The sequence below is a fragment of the Haematobia irritans genome, chromosome 2 (assembly GCF_050003625.1).
Source record: "Haematobia irritans isolate KBUSLIRL chromosome 2, ASM5000362v1, whole genome shotgun sequence".
NCBI lineage: Eukaryota > Metazoa > Arthropoda > Insecta > Diptera > Muscidae > Haematobia > Haematobia irritans.
The window spans coordinates 151643944-151662440 of record NC_134398.1 but is presented as its reverse complement, the minus strand read 5'-3'; the positions used below and the strand labels follow the sequence as shown (position 1 = coordinate 151662440).

The 18497-nt window shown below is 35.1% G+C and overlaps 1 protein-coding gene across 1 annotated transcript in view; it reads left to right on the top strand.

Annotated features, from left to right (window-relative positions):
- The window catches only part of LOC142226553 (uncharacterized), a 139692-nt gene that overhangs the window by 87589 nt on the left and 33606 nt on the right, over positions 1–18497 (top strand). The window lies entirely within an intron of this gene.

Here is an 18497-nt window from a genome sequence, read left to right as displayed (position 1 = left end):
CAGAAAGCACCAAGTTGGTGCTTTTTTTGAAAAGGCACCAAAAAGGCAATTTGGTGCTTTTTAGAAATCAAAAAGCACTAAATTTGGTGCTAAAAGCACCAAATTGGCAACACTGCCGAAAACATATATTATGGAGAGTAACTGTTTTTTTATCTCTGCACGTGGTACATGAAGAACTCTATGAATTTTTTTTCTCGCAACATACTCGACGTGATCACTCTGAGTACACTTCAATAAGAGAGAAAGAGGAATATGTGTTTGTTGGTAGTGAAGGCATCAGAGTAGCAACAAGAAGTTACTCGCGGCTTTTGGTGTTCATCAAAATGTGTACCAATTGTTTTGCGGCTCTCTCAAATAGATGTACTCATGTAGCAAGTACACGTGTACTCTTCATTTACAAATGGAATTGTGCAGACCTCTAATATAAACCGTTCCCCAACTTTGATCTCCGGAGCCTCTTGGAGAAGCAAAATTCATTCGATCCGGTTGAAATTTGGAACGTGGTGTTAGAATATGGCCGCTAATAACCATGCCAATATTGGTCCATATCGGTCTATAGTTATATATAGCCGATCCCCAATCACACACAAATTGGTCCATATCGGTTCATAATCATGGTTGCCAAAAATAATCTACCAAAATTTTATTTCTACAGACAATTTTGTCAAAATTTTATTCCTATAGAAAATGTTGTACAATTTTATTTCTATAGAACATTTTTTCAAAATTTTAATTCTATAGAGAATGTTGTCAAAATTTAAATTCTATTGAAAATTTAATCAAAATTATATTTCTATAGAAAAATTTGTCAACATTTTATTTCTATAGAAAATTTTGTCAAAATTTTACTTCTATAGAAAATTTTGACAAAATTTTACTTCTTTAGAAAATTTTGTGAAAAATTTTATTTTTATAGAAAATTTTGACAAAATTTTATTTCTATAGAAAATTTTGTCAAAATTTTATTTCTATAGAAAATTTTGTCAAAATTTTATTTCTATAGAAACTTTTATCAAAATTTTCTTTCTATAGAAAGTTTTGTCAAACTTAATTATATACGTATTTAATCGGCCTTTTTTAGTTTAATATATACCACATATGGACTACGTTGCAATTTAGAAGACGGTGTTAGGAAGTTTTAAGATACCATCGGCAAGTGTCACCGCAACACAAGTAATTCAATTGTGGATGACAGTCTTCAGTAGAAGTTTCTACGCAATCCATGATGGAGGGTACATAAATTTCGGCCTGGCCGATCTTACGGCCGTATATACTTGTTTTAATTGAAATGTCTTCAATCACAGAAATTATAGTATCAATTAAAAAATTAATGGACAGTCAATTAACAAAAAAAAATTAATTGATCCCATTAAAAAAATAATTGATCATATTAATTAATTGATACTATTAATAAATAAGACTATTATGCCTAAATTTGCATACATATGGGAGGAATATCTAAATCTGAACCGATTTGGATGATATTTTGAAGGTTTGGTTGATATTACAGGAGATAACATCGTGCTAAATTAGAGCAAGATCGGATAATAAATGAGAGTATTATGGTCATAAATTAAGTAATTAGACCAACTTTTTGAAAATCGATCGCATTTATACGAAATCGGGCGATACATATATATGGGAGCTATATCGAAATTTGATCCGATTTTTTTCCAAATTCAATGGCGCTTGTCCTTGTGCCAAAAAAAACGACATGTAGCAACATTCATCAAAATAGGTTAAATGTTGCGAACTGTATCTTGCGAACAACAAATACTTGTGCATAGGGACAGACACCAAGGGCTAGATTGACTCACGATGTAATTTGAATCAATCGGTATATGCGTTATGGGATCTAGTATCAATATTTTTGTTAGGCACGTTTTTTTTTTTGCAGATCAAAGTTTTTATACCCTGGTGGTTTAGGGCATCACAATGGACTGAATAGTCTAAGTGAGCCTACAATTACAGGTTGTCACTATACATAAACTGATTGGAAACACCAGAGCGAATTTCAAAGTCCTTCAACATTTCACTGAAAGCTGCATGTCCTCGAGGAAAGCCAAGGGAAAAAGCTGGCGGTCGAGCTTTCCCGCTGGTGGCATACGGAGTTAAGTAATATGAGGAAATGCTATAGGAAGCTCTTTAACAGAAAAAAGTCCACCAGAGCTTCGGAGGATTGGGACGATTACAAGACGAATCTGAAAGGACATAAGCTTAAGGGTATAAAATAAGAATTAAAAAAAAAAAAAAACAAGTATATACGGCCGTTTTCTATAGAAGTAAAATTTGGAAAAAAATTTTGTATAGAAATAAAATTCTGACAAAATTTTCTATAGAAATAAAATTTTGACAAAATTTTCTATAGAAATAAAATTTTGACAAAATGTTCTATAGAAATAAAATTTTGACAACATTTTCTATAGAAATAAAATTTTGACAAAATTTTCTATAGAAATAACATTTTGACAATGTTTTCTATAAAAATAATTTTTTTTTTTGGCTCGAGTGGCAAACATGATCGCCTATATATAACTATAGACCGATATGGACCAATTTTGGCATAGTTATTAGCGGCCTTATACTAATACCACGTTGCAAATTTCAACCGGATTTGATGAATTTTTCTCCTCTAAGAGGCTCCGGAGATCAAATCTGGGGAACGGTTTATATGGGGGCTATATATAATTATGGACCGATATGGACCAATTCTTGCGTGTTTTTTGGAGACCATATTCCAACACCACGTTCCAAATTTTAACTGGATCGGATGAATTTTGCTCCTCCAAGAGGCTACGGAGGAAAAATCTGGGGATCGATTTATATGGGGGCTATATATAATTATGGACCGATATGGACCAATTCTTGCATGGTTGTTAGAGACCATATACTAACACCACGGACCAAATTTCAATCGGATCGGATGACTTTTGCTCCTCTAAGAGGCTCCGGAGGTCAAATCTGGGGATCGGTTTATATGGGGGCTATATATAATTATGGGCCGATGTGGACCAATTTTTGCATGGTCATTAGAGAACATATAATAACACCATGTACCAAATTTCAGACGAATGGGATGAAATTTGCTTCTCTTAGAGGCTCCGCAAGCCAAATAGGGGGATCGGTTTATATGGGGGCTATATATAATTATGGACCGATGTGGACCAATTTTTGCATTGTTGTTAGATACCATATATTTACACCATGTACCAAATTTCAGCCGGATCGGAGGAAATTTGGTTCTCTTAAAGGCTCCGCAAGCCAAATCGGGGCATCGGTTTATATGGGGGCTACATGTAATTATGGACCGATATGGACCAATTTTTGCATGGTTGTTAGAGACCATATACTAACACCATGTACCAAATTTCAGCCGGACCAGATGAATTTTGCTTCTCTTAGAGCAATCGCAAAACAAATTTGGGGGTCCGTTTATATGGGGGCTATACGTAAAAGTGGACCGATATGGACCAATTGTTGCATGGTTGTTAGAGACCCTATACTAACACCATGTACCAACTTTCAGCCGGATCGGATGAAATTTGCTTCTCTTAGAGCAATCGCAAGCCACATTTGGGGGTCCGTTTATATGGGGGCTATACGTAAAAGTGACCGATATGGCCTATTTTCAATACCATCTGACCTACATCAATAACAACTACTTGTGCCAAGTTTCAAGTCGATAGCTTGTTTCGTTCGGAAGTTAGCATGATTTCATCAGACGGACGGACGGACATGCTCAGATCGACTCAGAATTTCGCCACGACCCAGAATATATATACTTTGTGGGGTCTTAGAGCAATATTTCGATGTGTTACAAACGGAATGACAAAGTTAATATACCCCCATCCTATGGTGGAGGGTATAAAAATCAGCACAACTCGTGGAATGATTACTGTAGCAGTATTGAAAATACGTCTAAGGCTTCCAGACTACGGAAGGTACGGAAGGCATCCACTAACTCCAGGTTACATTAAAACATAGGAGGGCAATTGGACAACGTCCAGTGTGCAGAAGATGGAGATACTATTGGACATATACTTTCCTGGAAATCAGACGGTTGAGCCATGTTTTGCCGGTGCCGCGGAAAATCAAAGGCCATTTCCTATTAAAGAAATTGTAACGGAATCTAGAATAAAATAGGCTTTAAATAGTTTTGGACCTTTAAAATCCCCCGGACCTGATGGAATTACTCCGGCGTAGTTACAAGCATTAAATGGCAGAATTATGCCGTGGTTGTCGGCAATATATACTCGTATAGGCTGTATATTCGAGGAAAGTAGAGGGAAACAAAAGTCGTTTTCATACCTAATGCAGGAAAAGCCTCTCACTCGAATGCGAAGGATTTTCGACAGCTTATCGTTATTCCTTCTTAAGACTCTGGCGAGGATGATAGATAGTTATCTTAGAACTAGCATTGATTCAAGATTGCTCTCGAAACAAGAACATGCTTACTCGATGGGCAGCTCTACTGAGATCGCATTGCTCACTATCCGTCAATGAATGCATAATTGTTTAGAGATATTATACAAAGAGCCCTCCGGATGACTGAGAAATGGGCGAAGGAGGATGATCTAGGGTAAATCCTGAAAAGACAGAACTAGTCATGTACTGCAAAGAATGCAAAATTCCCACGGTTAAGCTCATCTCCTTAGATGGTATTGAAAATCCTTTTGGTGAGTGTGAAAAATACCTTGGGAGATATTTTGGACAAGAAGCTGAACTTTGTACGGTTATTCCCGGTTCCGCTAGCTATAACTGTTGCTAGAAAAAGGCGTAATCATAGTTCGGTCATCAAAATAATGCCAGATGTGTCAAACGCAGTGGATTACACCCAGGCGAAACCGCTTTTGAACAAAAATTTTGAAACTATAATTCCCAACTGTGAAGCGTGGTGTACATAGACCCCGTAGAATAAACGTAATATAGATGAGAAGGCTGTTATGATGACAAGTGTCCGATGTGAGAATTGTAAGGGTCGTAACGACACAAAGCAAATATGGCCTCATATAAGCTTAAACCGCAGCTTATCTAGCTAGTGTTTTCAAGACGTCAGATATCACTACTGACATCTGCTGTAACGGGTCGCTACCTGATAGGCGAGTTTGAAAAACTATTAGCGTGAAATATAATGACTACTGTATGAGCTTCCATGATACGGGGTAAAAGGGATCCATTTTGTGCGAGTGTCCTGCAGTTTGTGTAAGGCGTAAGCGAATTTTAGGGGCATATAGCTTTAGATTACTCGCGAACCTTGAAAACATTAACTTAAGCAGTGTGTAGGTTGGTTAAACAGAAGAATAAAATCGGGTGGGTCTGAATCAAATCGGACTGCCACTTTAACCTACCTAAACTAGGGTGTAAACAGTCGAACAAATTGGTGGTTAATTTTCACAGCTACAGGGAAAACAAGTAAGGAAAGTCTAAAGTCGGGCGGGGCCGACTATATTATACCCTGCACCACTTTGTAGATCTAAATTTTCGATACCATATCACATCCGTCAAAAGTGTTGGGGGCTATATATAAAGGTTTGTCCCAAATACATACATTTAAAAATCACTCGATCTGGACGGAATTTGATAGACTTATACTAAATCTATAGACTCAAAATTTAAGTCGGCTAATGCACTAGGGTGGAACGCAAGTAAAAACTATGGGAAACATTTAAATCTGAAGCAATTTTAAGGAAACTTCGCAAAAGTTTATTTATGATTTATCGTTGGATATATATGTATTAGAAGTTTAGGAAAATTAGAGTAATTTTTACAACTTTTCGACTAAACAGTGGCGATTTTACAAGGAAAATGTTGGTATTTTGACCATCTTTGTCGAAATCAGAAAAACATATATATGGGAGCTATATCTAAATCTGAACCGATTTCAACCAAATTTGGCACGCATAGCTTACAATGCTAATTATACTCCCTGTGCAAAATTTCAACTAAATCGGAGCAAAAAATTGGCCTCTGTGGTCATATGAGTATAAATCGGGCGAAAGCTATATATGGGAGCTATATCTAAATTTGAACCGATTTGGCTGATATTTTGCAGGTTTTTCGAGACTCATAAAATTTTCGGATGTACGGAATTTAAGGAAGATCGATTGATATACACGCCAATTATGACCAGATCGGTGAAAAATATATATGGCAGCTATATCTAAATCTGAACCGATTTTTTCCAAAATCAATAGGGATCGTCTCTGAGCCGAAGCAGGACCCTGTACCAAATTTTAGGATAATCGGACTAAAACTGAGAGCAGTACTTTGCACACAAAAATACACCAACAGACAGACAGACGGACGGACAGACAGGCAGACAGACGGACATCGCTAAATCGACTCAGAATTCAATTCTAAGACGATCGGTATACTAAACGATGGGTCTCAGACTTTTCCTTCTTGGCGTTACATACAAATGCACAAACTTATTATACTCTGTACCACAGTAGTGGTGAAGAGTATAAAAATGTTGGTTTCAATCACGAAATTAATTGAAATTATTAATTATACCAACATTTTTATACCCTTCACCACTACTGTTGTACAGGGTATAATAAGTTTGTTCATTTGTATGTAACGCCAGGAAGGAAAAGTCTGAGACCCATCTTTTGGTATTCCGATCGTCTTAGAATTAATTTCTGAATCGATTTTGCGATGTCCGTCCGTCCGTCTGTCTGTCTGTTCATGTATTTTTGTGTGCAAAGTATATGTCGCAGTTTAAGTCCGATCGTCCTCAAATTTGGTATATGGTGTTTTTTTGGGACAGAGACAATCGCTATTGATTTTGAGAAAAAACGGTTTAGATTTAGATATAGCTGCCATATATATTTATCCCCGATCTGGTCATAGTTGGTGTGTTTATCAACCGATTTTCTTCAAATTCCGCACATCCGAATATTTTATGAGTCTTGAAAAACTTACAAAATATAAGCCAAATCGGGTCAGATTTAGACATAGCTCCCATATATATCTTTCGTCCGATTTGGACTCATATGACCGCAGAGGCCAAACTGATTTTCCCGAAATTTTGCATAGAGAGCTGTATTGATATTCTACCAATGCTTGGTAAATTTGGTTGAAATCGGGTCAGATTTAGATGTAGCTCCCATATATATCTTTCGTCCGATTTGAACTTATAGGACCTCAAAAGTCAGAGTTTTGCCCTGACATGCTATATGGCCACGGAGTTCGCGGAATTACCTTCCTCTAGTAAGTCTGACGCCTCTTTCAAAAGGTCTCTTCGAACATTTCGGGGAATCGAGTACTCCATTTTTTACTTGATATTCTGGATAGATTAAAGAAATTACTCTGGGTAATCGACCCGTGATGATTTAGATCACGAATTATGTCTTGCAGATCACATTTGAAGTTAGAGACAGCTGAAGTTAAACTATAGTTATTGCTTCTGACATTGGTGGATCCCTTAATCTTCCTACGTTTGCAGAAGAGTAACTGCTTTCTCAGTGTATCACTGAAAAGCTTTCAACATATGCAACCATACAGGATTTGAATGATGAATTTCATGTTTTACGGCAATTGTTGATTTCAAGTACTTTGAAATCTATTTTAGTTTTGTGTTCACTAAAAACCTAAACAAGAAAACTAATTTAGTGACAAATATTACGCCTTAGTTTCATACTCCTAGTGAAATTTCCAATATTTTCGATTCGGGTTACCTTTCCACAATCAACCAAGCGATGGCATGGTGTCATGGAAATTCAATATTCAATTTCAATTGGTAACATGACCCTGGGGTTATTACCTGCGCTCCTAGACATAGAAAGGATATTTGCAATGTGTAGGTGTAGAAATTTCACTATGACGTACAAGGGCATGAAAGAGATCTGTGGGAAAATCAAGTCAAGTTCAAGTTTACAGAGGTATTGGTTGTGAAACCAAAAAGAAAACGAAATTGCTTCAGAAACATTTCAATTATGTTGAAATACTTGAAACAATAAAAGGTTATTTGTAAATTTGTTATTATTGATGACTTATTCTTTGGGGTCTTTATATTGAACGGAAGGCAGTGAATATTCTCCTTCACACAGAGACATTTCATTATAGATTTTAAATTAGTACTTGAGTTAGTTAGAGTGGTGATTTCGATTACTTTAAATGGTTTTTTAATAAATGTGGGACAATTTATTATGCAAATAGATTTATTTTTATAGATGTCTCCATAGAAGGATAATGACCCCTTAATAAATAATGTTATCATATGGTACCAAAAACGTTTGGTGAGTTGGAAGTTTATTAAGGGCATTTATACCTTGAAATACAAAAAATCTGCGCAGAAGACAACAAATCACCTCACAACAAATTCTTGTGTGGTAATATGTAAAAAAATCCTTTGTTTATCGCATTTTCCACAAGAAATTTACATTTTGTGAAATCTACTGTGTATAAATCTTTTCCGACATTCAAGAAAATTTATTAGACATATTTTTATACCCTCCATCATAGGATGGGGGTATATTAACTTTGTCATTCCGTAGTAACACATCGAAATAGTGCTCTAAGACCCCATAAAGTATGTATATATTCTGGGTCGTGGTGAAATTCTGAGTCGATCTAAGCATGTCCGTCCGTCCGTTCGTCTGTTGAAATCACGCTAACTTCCGAACGAAACAAGCTGTCGACTTGAAACTTGGCATAAGTAGTTGTTATTGAAAATTTGGCTTGCGGAGCCTCTAAGAGAAGCAAATTTTATCCGATCCGGCTGAAATTTGGTACGAGGTGTTAGTACATGGTCTCTAATAACCATGCGAAAATTTTTCCATATCGGTTCATAATTATATATAGCCCCCATATAAACCGATTCCCAGATTTGACCTCCGGAGCCTCTTGGAGGAGCAAAATTCATCGGATCCGGTTGAAATTTGATACGTGGTGTTAGTATATTGTCTCTAACAACTATGCAAAAATTTGTCCATATCGGTTCATAATTATATATAGCCCCCATATAAACCGTCCCCAGATTTTATCTCCGGAGCCTCTTGGAGGAGCAAAATTCATCCGATCTGATCAAATTTGCAACGTGGTGTTAGTATAAGGCCGCTAATAACCATGCCAAAATTGGTCCATATCGGTTCATAATCATGGTTGCCACTCGAGCCAAAAATAATCTACCAAAATTTTATTTCTATAGAAAATTTTGTCAAAATTTTATTTCTATAGAAAATTTTGTCAAACCTTTATTTCTATAGAAAATGTTGTCAAAATTTTATTTCTATAGAAAATTTTGTCAAAATTTTATTTCTATAGAAAATTTTTTCCAAAAGTTATTTCTATAAAAATTTTTTTCCAAATTTTATTTCTATAGAAAATTTGTTCCAAATTTTATTTCTATAAAAATTTTTTTCCAAATTTTACTTTTATAGAAAATGTTGTCAAAATTTTATTTCTATATAAACTTTAAACTTAATTATATACGTATTTAATCGGCTATGTGGTATTTATTACGGTGTTAGGAAGTTTTAAGATACCTTGCCATCGGCAAGTGTTGCCGCAACCCAAGTAATTCGATTGTGTATGACAGTCGTCAGTAGAAGTTTCTACGCAATCCATGGTAGAGGGTACATAAGCTTCGGCCTGGCCGAACTTACGGCCGTATATACTTTTAATATTATGAAACTTTCTTAATTTTTTTAATGTAAATATAAAATGAATAGTTTACTCTATTCTAAACGCTACGCATATAGTTTTATAATACAAATTATATTTACAAGTACCCAAAAAATTAATACAGTCAAAGAAAATTTGTCAGAATTTAATAATTCCGTGAACCAAAATATAATAAAATTGGGTTTAGTGCCATACAAAGTTGATTTTTTTAAGTGTAGTATCAAGTACGTTAAACTCAAATTTAAAAGAGAACTGTGTCCTAAAGGTAACCTTACAGCAATTTTCCGCTTCTTTGGCTCGGAATCAATACCAAAACCATTAGTGGAAAAAGGAAATCTTTGGTTTCGGGCATGTATTTGTCAGTGTATGTTGTTTTAATTTAATTTATAATTGATCATCCACCCTCAGAAAAAACGCTTCTCAACACTGAAAAAAATATTGTCGTGAGGTCAAAGATTTCATGTCTTTAAAATACGAATGCAAATTTTGCTTAGCATAGAAGACGCATTACTCTAATATAAAGACTTCCTTGTTCAAAAGTCGATAAACTGTTTAGTGAAGTCGTATTGTCCTTATAATTAAGTGATTTGACTTAGAAATGGGTATCATAACATGAAAGAAAAATTTTTTGGGCTAAGGTCAACTTGACTTTAATAATTCAGAAAAATTCTTTAAAATTAATGAAATTTTCTTTAAATTTGTTGTCTTTTTGCATCTTCACTACATAGCAAAAAATCGTTCCAATATAGGACATATTTTTCACCACTTTATTTTAAAGACGTTTTTTACTTGAAACATAGTATAATTTCTACTGGAAGTCGAGTTTGAATTTGGAAAATAAAGTTGTCGTTAACTCGTTTTTAAAGGACTTTCATAGCATATGAAGAAATGTTAGGTTAGGTTAGGTGGCAGCCCGATGTATCAGGCTCACTTAGACTATTCAGTCCATTGTGATACCACATTGGTGAACTTCTCTCTTATCACTGAGTGCTCCCCGATTCCATGTTAAGCTCAATGACAAGGGACCTCCCTTTTATAGCCGAGTCCGAACGGCGTTCCACATTGCTGTGAAACCACTTAGAGAAGCTTTGAAACCCTCAGAAATGTCACCAGCATTACTGAGGTGGGATAATCAACCGCTGAAAAACTTTTTGGTGTTCGGTCGAAGCAGGAATCGAACCCACGACCTTGTGTATGCAAGGCGGGCATGCTAACCATTGCACCACGGTGGCTCCCAGCATATGAAAAAAAAAAGCTGAGAAAGCGAAAAATGAAAATTTGCTTCCTAGAAGCAAGTACACAAAACCAAAATTTAAAAGAGAATTGTGTCTTAAAAGTATCCTTAATTGTAATTGTGTTGAAAAACATGTCCTATATTTGAAGGATTTTTTGCTTTGTAGTCAAGATGCAAAAAGACAACAAATTTATAGACAATTTCATTAAATTTAAAGAATTTTTCAGAATTATTAAAGTCAAGTTGACCTTAGCCCATACATTTTTTCTTTCAAGTTATGATACCCATTTTTAAGCCAAATCACTTAATTATAAGCACAATACGACTTCATTGAAAAGTTTATCGACTTTTGGACAAGGAAAACAACTTTATATTAGAGAAATGCGTCTTATATGCTAGGCAAAATCTGCATTCGTATTTTAAAGACACGAAATCTTTGATCTCACGACAATATTTTTTTCAGTGCAGACATATATATTTTAAGGTGCAAATTGGTTACTTCAATTTTTGTATACCCTGCGCCACATTGTGGAACAGGGTATTATAAGTTAGTGCATATATTTGCAACACCCAGAAGGAGACGAAATATACACATGGTGTCTGTGGCAATAATGCTCAGGGTGGTCTCCTGAGTTGATATAGGCATGTCCTTGTGTCTGTGAACACATTTTTGTGATCAAAGTCTAGGTCGCTGTTTTAGTCCAATCGACTTCAAATTTGGCACAAGTATGTGTTGTGGCTCAGAAAGAACCCTATTAATGTTGGAACTTATATGGCCCCAGAAGCCAGAGTTTTACCCTAATTGAAATTTTGCGCAAGATAAACAATTAGTACTATAGTCAAGTGTGCCAAATTTGATTGAAATCGGCTCAGATTTAGATATAGCTCCCATATATATCTTTCGCCCGATATGGTAAAATGGTGCAAATTGCCACTGTCGGACCTATCACAGAACTGGTACCAGTGCTCCAGTTAGTTGCAATTTTTAAATAGTCTTAATTTATTTATTTCCGTTCTCGCTTGATTTTAAAATCTTAGATCCATTAAGATTTTGATATAAAGCATTTTAACATTTAGTGAAATAAAATTATCAGAATAACCTATTGTTCCACATATTTCACTTTTTTTTCATTTCGGGTTCGATTGGGATGCCCAAATTGAAACAGATTTCTAAGAGTTTGTCCAAGACTGGTTCCTGAGGTCCTGTCTATGGGATGCACCTGCTAAATTGTCCCAAGACATGTCCTTTGGGATGAGTCCAAGACGAGTCCTAAAATGTAAATTAACCCCGTCAATGACAAACCCATGTTAAAGTGACCGCTCCCTTCCATACGTTTTGACCAGAACTGGGACTGGTCTATACACACCAGGGACTAGTCCTGTACCGGTTCTGTGGTTCATCCAATTCCCATAGGGGACTTATATGGTCACAGAAGCCAGAGTTTTACATCAATTTGGTTGAAATTTTGCACTAGGAGTACAATAAGTAGTAAAGTCAAGTATGCCAACTTTTATTGAAATCGGTTCAGATTTAGATATAGCTCCCATATATATCTGTCGCCCGATATGGACTTATATATACGCAGAAGTCAGATTTTTATCCTGATGAAATTTTGCATAGAAGTGCAATTGGTACTATAATCAAGTGTGCTAAATTTGATTGAAATCGGTTCAGATTTAGATATAAGTCCCATATATATCTTTCGCCCGATTTACACTCATATGATCACTGTGGCCAATCTTTTACTCCGATTTACTTGAAATTTTGCACGGGGAGTAAAATTACCTTTATTGCTATGCGTGACAAATTTGGTTGAAATCGGTTAAGATTATATATGTTTTTCTGATTTCGACAAAAATTGTCAAAATACCAACATTTTCCTTGTAAAATCGCTACTGCTTAGTCGAAAACTTGTAAATATGACTTCAATTTTCCTATACTTCTAATACATATCTATCGAACGATAAATCATAAATACACTTTTGCAATGTGTATTTATGATTGCTTCAAATTTAAATGTTTCCCATATTTCTTACTAACTTTTTGTTCCACCCCAGGGCATTAGCCGACTTAAATTTAAAGTCTACAGAAGTTTAACAAAATTTGTTCAGATCGAGTCAGATTTAAATATATGTACATGGGAACAAAAACCTTTTTATATAGTACTCAACGCATTTGACGGATTTGATTTGATCGAAAATGTGGATCTAAAAAGTGGTGCAGGGTATAATAGAGTCGCCCGCCCGACTTTAGACTTTCTTTACTTGTTAATAATAACTTTAGAAGTACTGCATAGGAAGTTTATTTGAGTTATTTTTTTTTTAACCCGTTGTTTTAATATTTTTAATGGAAAATTAATTTTTTTTAAATAGGCTTAAAACATATTAAGAATTAATAAAATGGTACAAATTATTTAAATTTTGCCGAAAAAAGATACATTTCTTTCTAGAAAAATTGCGAATTTTTGAAATTATTTGATGTCAAACGTTCCAGACAAGCGTTATAATGCATTAAAAATCATAAAAAAAATAATTTATTTGTCAAAATATCACAAAATTTCTTAATTCACATACAAAACACTGAATTCGCATCACACCTTAAGAACTGATGGAAATTCAGTGCAACGGCTGTTGAAATGGTGGACATCCGTCCTATGACAAGCCCATGTTAAATTCATCGCTTCTGCGTAAATTTGGCACCACTTTCGGATCCAAAAGGAACATTTTCACTACTTTTCTAAAATTAACAAAAAAATATTTTTTTCCTGTTGGGTTTACTGTTTTTTCAGTGTACGTACCAAATTTCAATCGAATTCAATTACAATTAATTCCTTACGGAATATTGGTACAAATTGCCACTAATGGATCCATCACAGAACTGGTACCAGTATTCTAGCCTGTCGCAATTTTTAAATATTCATGGCTTTTATATATTTCTATACTCTCTTTATATTAAATTATTATTGGATCTAAATATTTACCGAAATACAAAATATTGTTTCAGTTTTTCTTTTCTGATGCGATTCGCTGCTCCAACTGAAACAGGTTCCTAAGAGTTTGTCCCAGACTGGTTCATGAGGATCTATGTATGGGATAACCCTACTATGTTGTCCCATAAATTACAAACCCATATTAAAGTTAACTCTCACTTACATACGTCTTGGCCGCAGGATTTGTTCTAAAAAGGTTAAATATTGATATTTAATTATATAACTAAATGAACTTGGAATTGAAGTGATTGATATGCGATCCTCCAGAAGAGCCCCTTTTGCCCCTAAATTGAAAGCAATGGCTTGGTATGAATTGCTATCTGAATGGCTAATGTAAACTGATAAGGCAAATATCTCTACCCCTAGAAATCTCTCCCAGTATTTGTCACATGTCTAGGCAAAAGTTGATTGACTGACTCTTTGCCAAGTTAATATTATAGTAATTTGTATTAAAATTGACAGATTGCGTGAAGCATGTCATGAAAGGGGTGAAAATCACTTCATTAAATGCACAAAAAAAATTACTTATCTGAGATCACCATATCACCGCTAAAAAGCCCATTAAATCGATGTCTCCAAACAAAAGACCACATCCAGCGATGTCAATGGGTAAAACCCAAAAGCCAAAAAAACAAATTCAATTGCAGAAAATGAAGCGCATGATAGTGAAACATAATCGGTAACCAAATTACAGTGACATTTTTGTCACCAATAATTGTTGGCAGGTGATGGATAAACAAGGTTATTACTAAATAACATCAACCATAAAAATAGGCCCAATGCCAAGAACAATGTTGACAGACCAAAAATATGTAATAGGTTGAATGTGATTCACAGCCTTCGGAGAAATGAATTTGAATGACAAAACAAAACGAAATATTCTCCATTGTAGCCAGACTATCTATTGTGACATTGATATGTATTAGGTTGTACTAGGGCCAATATTTGACCGAGTAATATGTGGTATTTTTGGAGGGAAAGATGTGGTTTGCAGAGACCAAATAATCACTAAAATATTTTCAGTTAAAAAGTTGATTGAAGTTGATTTTTTTTTTCAATTTATAAATTAATCGATACAATTCACTTTTTAATTAAGATAGAAACATTAAGCTAATTAATTGAATGATTGATTTTTTTTTTAATTTTTAATTAAAAAATTGTTTGATACAATTAACTTTTTAATCAAACTAGGTTAAATGAAACAGTTAAAAAAGGGGGTGGATTTTTTTTTAATTTTTATGTTTTTTTTTTCAAATAATCAAACTAAAAACACAAATTCAATTAAGAAAGTAATTGAAAATAGTTACATTTTTAATTTAAAAACATTGGGTTTTGCAATCAACATCAATTAAATTTTTAATTGAATCAATAAAAAAATTAACTGAAATCAAATATTTTTTTATTCCCAATTAAAACTGCGGTTGATACTATCACTTTCGTGATTGAAGACATTTCAATTTAACAATTAGCTGGATCAATAATTTCGTGATTGAATCAGTACACTTAAAGAATAACACGTAAGAAGGGTATAATATAATCGGGCGGGGACGAAGTCAGTTAGGCCAATGATTCCAATTTTTATTTAAAAATTAATTGATACAATTACGTTTTTAATCATATCCGAAAGACTAACTGCTTGTTCGTGGAATTTTCGAGACGAACAATACGTCACAAATCACTCGTTGATATCTCGAGAATTAGAGTCTATCGAATCACAATTCTTTCAGAGTTCAATAGTAAGTCATAAAGGATGAATTCATGGCAGAGTTAATTTGAAAACTGATTGAGTTTTCCAATCGACTTAAATTAAAGTTTTTATTGAATCAATTAAAAAAGTAAATTGATTTTGGTTAGAGACCATATACTAACACCACGTACCAAATTTCAACCGGATCGAATGAAATTTGCTTTTCTTAGAGGCTCCGCAAGCCAAATCTGTGGATCGGTTTATATAGGGGCTGTATATAATTATGAACCGATGTGGAGTAATTTTTGCCAACCAACACCATGTTCCAAATTTCAGCAGGATCGGATGAAATTTGCTTCTCTTAGAGGCTCCGCAAGCCAAATCTGGGGATCGGTTTATATGGGGGCTATATATAATTATGGACCGATGTGGACCAATTTTTGGCGTGGTTGTTAGAGACCATATAGCAACATCATGTACCAAATTTCAGCCGAATCGAATGAAATTTGCTTCTCCGCAAGCCAAATCTGGGGATCGGCGGCTAAAGTGAAAAATAAATCAGTAAAAAAGGCATAAAATTATACATCTTTATTACAAATTTTATAATAAATGGATTATTAACCACCTTTCATTAGAAAAATTTTCGTAAATTTTTTTTCTGTGGAAAGACATATAAACCGAGTTAGATGATATTTTGCACACTTAAAGGATGGTAAATAAGTTTACTTTGAGTTAAATTCTATGACGATGGGTTAGTAAAAAAAACAAGTATATACGGCCGCAAGTTCGGCCAGGCCGAATCTTATGTACCCACCACCATGGATTGCGTAGAAACTTCTACGAAAGACTATCATCCACAATCGAATTACTTGGGTTGTGGTATCTTAAAACTTCTTAACATCGTTTTCTAAATTGTGATTTAGTCCATACATGGTATATATTAGACAAAAAAAGTTATGTATAGTTAAGTCTACAAATAATTACGAATCGATATGAACTTTTTGTACGTAGAGAGCCAGAATTGAAATATGGGGATCGCTTATATGGGGGCTATATACAATTATGAACTTGATATGGACCAATTTTTGTGTGATTGGGGATCGATTTATCTAAGGGCCATGTATAACTATAGACCGATATGGACCTAGTTAGGCATGGTTGTTAACGACCATATACTAGCACAATGTACCAAATTTCAACTCACTCGGATGAAATTTGCTCCTCCAAGAGGTTCCAAAACCAAATCTCGGGATCGGTCTATATGGGGCTATGTACGATTATGGACTGATATGGACCACTTTTGGCATGGTTGTTAAATATCATATACTACCACCACGTACCAAATTTCAAGCAGATCGGATGAATTTTGCTTCTCCAAAAGGCACCGGAGGTCAAATCTGGGGATCGGTTTATATGGGAGCTATATATAATTATGGACTGATAGGAACCAATTCCTGCATGGTTGTTGGATACCATATACTAACATCACGTACCAAATTCCAACCGAATGGGAAGAATTTTGCTCTTCTCTGGAGGTCAAATCTGGGGATCGGTTTATATGGTGCCTATATATAATTATGAACCGATGTGGACCAATTTTTGCATGGTTGTTAGAGACCATATACTAACACCATGTAGCAAATTTCAGCCGGATCGGATGAAATTTTCTTCTCTTAGGGGCCTCGCAAGCCAAATCGGGGGATCGGTTTATATGGGGGCTATATATAATTATGGACCGATGTGGACCAATTTTTGCATGGTTGTTAGAGACCATATACTAACACCATGTACCAAATTCCAGCCGGATCGGATGAAATTTGCTTCTCTTAAAGGCCTCGCAAGCCAAATTTTGGGGTCCGTTTATATGGGGGCTATACGTAAAAGTGGACCGATATGGCCCATTTGCAATACCATCCGACCTACATCAATAACAACTACTTGTGCCAAGTTTCAAGTCGATAGCTTGTTTCGTTCGGAAGTTAGCGTGATTTCAACAGACGGACGGACGGACGGACGGACGAACGGACATGCTCAGATCGACTCAGAATTTCACCACGACCCAGAATATATATACTTTATGGGGTCTTAGAGCAATATTTCGATGTGTTACAAACGGAATGACAAAGTTAATATACCCCCCATCCTATGGTGGTGGGTATAAAAACAATGTGACCCCATTTGGTGAAATCGGGCGATACATATATAAAGAAGTTATACCTAAATTTGAATCGAAATTTTCCAAATTCATTAGCGTTCGTCCTTGTACCAAAATAACACTCTATACGAAATTTCATTAAAATCGGTTAATAGTTGCGACCGGAATCCTGCGCACAACAAAAAAATGGTCAGACACGGACACCAAGGGCTAAATCGACTAATGGCTAAATTAGACCCGATTTCGATGATCGAACAAGGGCTAAATCTGAACCGATTTCGAAGAATTTTTGCACATATAGTTAGTGCTATAGAAGATTATATTTAGCCAACTTTGAGTAAGATCGGTTGATATATAAGGGTTTTATAGCCAAATTTGGAAAAATCGGGCGATACATATATACTTAAAAGGTGATGCAGAAGATTATTTTGTGCTAAATTTGACGACAATCGATTAGTAAAAAAGTGCAACGTGACCCCATTTGTCGAAATCGGGCGATACATATATATGGGAGCTATATCTAAATTTGATCCGATTTCTTCCACATTCAATAGCGTTCGTCCCTGTGCCCAAAAAACTCGCTGTACCAAATTGCATAAAAATCGGTTAATAATTGCGACCGGAATCCTGTGAACAACAAATACATGGAGAGACGGACGGACACCAAGCGCTAGATCGACTCAGGAGGTGATTCTGAGTCGATCGGTATATATTTTATGGGGTCTATAATCCATAATTCTGGTAGGCACATTTTTTGGCAGATCAAAGTTATTATACCCTGACCAATATGTTGTTTAGAGTATA